We start from the raw sequence: 4815 nt of genomic DNA, 5'->3' as shown, positions 1-4815 counted from the left end.
AATGTCTATATTCTTCTTTTTATCCTCTTAGTTTTATTCTTCTTTGATAACGTCTAACTATCAATTAGCATTTAAATTTTGTTATGTTCTTATTTTTTTAGGGTGTTATTTGGTTGTCAAACTAATCATACATTGTGTTTTGATTTTTTTGTCGTGTGGATAACAAATAATTGTATGCTCTATAATGGTTCTCAGAGCAAGAGGGTTGCGATTATATTAGTAAACACAGCATTGTATCATTCCGTGTTTCATATATTTTCCTGAGTTGCCGTGTCCCTTGAATTTTGTAGGATGTTTTACTTCTTCTTTGAATCACGAAACAGCAAAAAGGATCCTTTGGTTATATGGTTGAATGGACGCCCAGGATGTAGTAGTGAATTGGTTGTTTTCTATGAAAATGGACCTTTCACTATGGTTGGGATAAGGTATGATCATTTGTGTCTAATTTCCTAGTTCACTTTATCTGCTGGGCATACTGTAGAATAAATGATAGTAAGGACTCAGGGCATAGAATTAGGTTCTTGATAAAGTAGAGATCCTTGCCTGTTTTTCTATTAAAAATCAGTCGCTGCAAAGATCTATCAAGCATACATCCATGTAATTCATTGTGATAGTCCTGTACACCAACAATCTCAACATAATTTCTACTCGCGATGCAAGCATCAAACCTTTTGTATGTTGACCAGCCCACTGGAACTGGTTTCAGTTATAGTTTTGATAAGCGCGACCTTCTTGCAAGTTTGTTTCCCATACATATTATGAATTATTATGATATCACTGAAACTGCAGTTATAGTTCTTTATATTATTCAATTATTGTGATATCACTAAAACTGCAGTCAATAAAGAGAATTCTCATTCTAATCAAAGTATCAAACTACATAAATGAATTATAAGTTCAAATAGCATATTTGTTGTTGCAAGGCTGTTGGTGATTCATCAATAATTGTCATTAAATTATCAAAGATTTGTTGCTTGGGCTCTGAATGACTATAGTTGATTGGTTTCATATTTTTGCCCTGTTTATTCATGAAGTTCCTGATCGATTTATTTCAGATTCCTCAAAATTCTTAAAAAATTCCATACTCGAGCACGTGAAACATCCCAACTCTATAATTTTTTCATTTATAGAATTAAAGTTTATAAAAAACTATAGTTATCCCAAGATTCAAAACCCTTCGTTTCCTCAGCCCTAACCATTCTATCTCTCTCGAATCTCAACATTAGTTCTTCTCCTCTATAATCATATTGTTCTTCTCTCTTGAAAGTCAGTGTCTTATTATCCCCTCTATTTAAAACTAATTTCTTCCTCTCTCTTCTCAAGCTCTCTAATTTTCCTTTTACTTTCATTGGTTTATTGGCGAACGAATTAAGAATGGCAGAAAATAGGAAATGTCAATGATTACTTAAATGGATTCATTTTGTCGATTGGTGGTACTATTTTGCATGCTCTATTCAAGTAATTGGAATGGGGTAACAATAGGTGATTTGGTGGAACAAAGTTTTTAGTAGTTACTATTTTTTTTTTTCTAATATGGTGTGTTGATGATTTCACTGATCAAGTTTTTATTATTGCTTTATGTTTAAAAATGAAGGAAGAAAATAATAGAATTATTGAACCTCTTCTAGATAATCTCGGCGAGTCCGGTATGTTCTAAAGCTAACAACTAAAGAATTATATATATATATATATATATATATATATATATATATATATATATATATATATATATAGACTAAATGATGTCTTGATAAGACAACAATATTTACTATAAAATATTTCTTTAGTTATTAATTTTAGATTAATTTGATATCTATTGATATTCGTTAGGCAATTCAAAGTTAAAACGACTCAATTGAAGGGTGGCTGAGGATAGAGGAGCTTAACCAAACTTTGGTTTTTTATGTAGGTAGTAAAGCCCAGAGAAGAAGGATAGCCCAATTGTCTAACCTATGTTTCGAGTCTTCATCCAATTGTCGCACCGCTGCTAGAATTGTGCAATTTTTAGAGGTATGTTGAGATTATATAATTGTTGGGTTATCATCTTCATCCATTTATCAAATAGAATATTGAATTGTGAACGATCTTTTTAGATAGCCCACCTTTCTTATGGACAACTATTATGGAAATATAATGATGCGTAAAGTAAACCAAATCCACTGTCCATTTATTATCTCTATTGATGTGTGTTCACTACATTACATGTTATTGTTTAAACTTTAGATTTTTTAGTGCAACTCTACTTCTTGGGGTAGAAGCAGTAACCACTCAACATCACAACCTAATAGTGTAGAATTTATGTCAATGGAATATAGGCGTTATAGTAATGGTAGCAACGATGATATTTCAGCCTTTGATAATGATAGTTGAAGTGCTTGCAGTGAATAGAGCCAAGATCATGGATCACACGGTTGGGTTCGTAAATGAATTTCTAAGTCAATTGGTGTGAAGAGTGTCGATCAAGCTGCCAAAGCCACTTTGAGGAGGTCTCAAGTCTCCATTAGAGCACACTATGAAGTAGCATTGGTAAGTAATATGTAGGAAAAAATTTCATTTGTATGCATCGTCATTTGTTCTCTAATTAGTCCAAAGAATGGACTTCCGGTTATTAATGGATGGCAAATTGTCTATGGAGAAGTACGTATGGGAAAAATGGCGAAAGGGAACCCATTCCCACCCGCTTATTATTGGTGCACCAAGGCGTACTGTATGCGAACGAGTTAGTTCCCTATACCCTTGAACATTGCTTCCTCATGTCTGTGCATTGAAACTGGACTGAACAATTATTGTATTGCAGTATCTTTATGATTTTGGTCTTGCAGCTTAACTACTACTGCTTTAGTGACTCAGGCCATGAACTAATCATTTATGCATTTCTTAAGTATGTATGAACCAATAACATAATAATACCTTGGAGCTGTAAATTATATTCTCTTAGTATCCCCATATATTGGTCTAATTGGAGGTTTTTTTAGAACTAAACACCAACTTTTAGAAATGAGTGGCCTATTATGTTCTTATAACTGCACTCAAGTAATTTGTAAATATGTGCAACTAATACATGCCTGTGGACTGGAATGACTCAAACCTTTGTTCTTTAATTGAAATGCTGGGTTTGGGAATTTAGTTATGCAGTTATCAAGAATATAAAAGTAATAAAACATTATTCAATTTGCAATCTATTCTTGAAATGGTGGTATTTTATTGGGACATTGTCTTTCTGCTCTCGTTAGGACAACTTTGATTTTTGCTGTATTACCAACAGTACTACCATTGCTACCATTGTTGTCAGTTAATATACATCCTATATGCTCCCAAGGATGAGGTCCTGAAGCCATCAGGCTTTAGTTTCACCAAGTAATGAGGTGGAAAAGTCCGATAAGTAGATATATAGCATTTCTCCGATTAAAGTTCACATCAGAGTCAACCTTGATATATACCACAATGCCTCCAGTACGATTTTCTTGCTGCCTTACGTTATTACTTCTCTGACCCTTTTAATCAAGGAGGAAGCTGGGACTGATTCTGTTCCATGATAACTTTTAGTTGACAAAAACACAGTAAAAGATTATTACTCTTCCCCTTCCGTTGTGCGGATAGAGTATGTTATGAAGTTTTCACGATCGAACCTCTAAATTCTAATGTAACATTACCCACTTAATCTACAACATGGTTGCCAATGTCCCACTGCACATTACTTTATGGAGGCATATTTTTGTACCCTGCAGATAAGAAAAGTACAAGTGGAAAACTACGGTATGGTATTTGGAACATCCTATTCTCTTTTTGATATGCACATCAAATTTTGATATGTCTCATTGTAATAATTCGGTGGCATATGAGATATTTTTGGATCCTTTTTTTTATGAAGTTGTATGTCTTGAAATAGAGTTCTCTATGAAGTTTTCCCAATGTCTTTCTTGATGGAACAAGCAGGAGGTCAGGCATTTACAGGCAAAGAACGGGTGAGGGCTAGAGAACATCCTTGCTTTTCAAAGTGGATGATTTTTTTGCTTTTTGTATCTATAGTTGAGACATTCTACCATGTTCTTTATCGTATGTATGGTTGGCGTTGGTTCCGTTGGCATCATCTGTAGACCTGTCCATTACTATTTAGGTTCATATTAATTTTCTTTTAAAGATATGCTTTTATACTGTAGGAAAAGCATTCACGTTAGGGTTCCTGTAAGTTAGGATACTGAGAGAGAGAGAGAGAGAGAGAGAGAGGATTGTCAATGATTCTGCTTTTAATTGATGCTGTTAATTATGGAGGATAACGTTTTTGGTCTTGGCAGGCACTTGATTTGGTTCCGTCGAAGATCCATGAGCGGTCCCCAATATTCCTCGGCAGCTATGATGATGTTGAAGAAATTAAAGCGCTTTATGCTGCTAAAGAAAAGAAAGCATAAACATGCAAAAATCCTAAATATAGTCTTTTAACTTTCCCCATATATTCTACTTCTTATAATACCTCTTTGTAATTTGAGGATACAATTAGTGATGAAAAGAAGAAAAAACAGTTATTAGTTTGATATTCTCGATTGGTATCATTCACTAGGAATTCTTCTTTGTGCATAGAAGCATGCATTTGATGGTCGTTTTTTTTGGCATTTGTCTCAGCAATATGTTACAGAACTGACAACACAACGTATTACCCGTCAATCACATAGAAGGATCCCCCTTCTTTCAACTATCCACCCGAACCATCAATGTCAAACATTAACTGATTCTCGGCTCCATAGTTCAAGAGACATACGGGTTTGGAACCACCATGCTCAGCAGTTGATCTTGAATGGTTAAGTTTAGTGAAACAAA

General features: G+C 34.2%; 1 long non-coding RNA gene across 1 annotated transcript; it reads left to right on the top strand.

The window, feature by feature from the left end:
• The first annotated feature begins 3684 nt into the window (after nt 1–3684).
• On the top strand, nt 3685–4418 carry LOC147486218 (uncharacterized). The gene is made up of 3 exons (XR_015200713.1): nt 3685–3756; nt 3890–3965; nt 4296–4418. It is a non-coding gene; the product is annotated as an uncharacterized LOC147486218 (long non-coding RNA).
• The last annotated feature ends 397 nt before the right edge of the window (nt 4419–4815 follow it).

Source organism: Coptis chinensis, chromosome 7 (genome assembly GCF_015680905.1).
Source record: "Coptis chinensis isolate HL-2020 chromosome 7, ASM1568090v1, whole genome shotgun sequence".
NCBI classification, from domain to species: domain Eukaryota; kingdom Viridiplantae; phylum Streptophyta; class Magnoliopsida; order Ranunculales; family Ranunculaceae; genus Coptis; species Coptis chinensis.
This window is presented reverse-complemented; position numbering and strand designations above follow the sequence as displayed.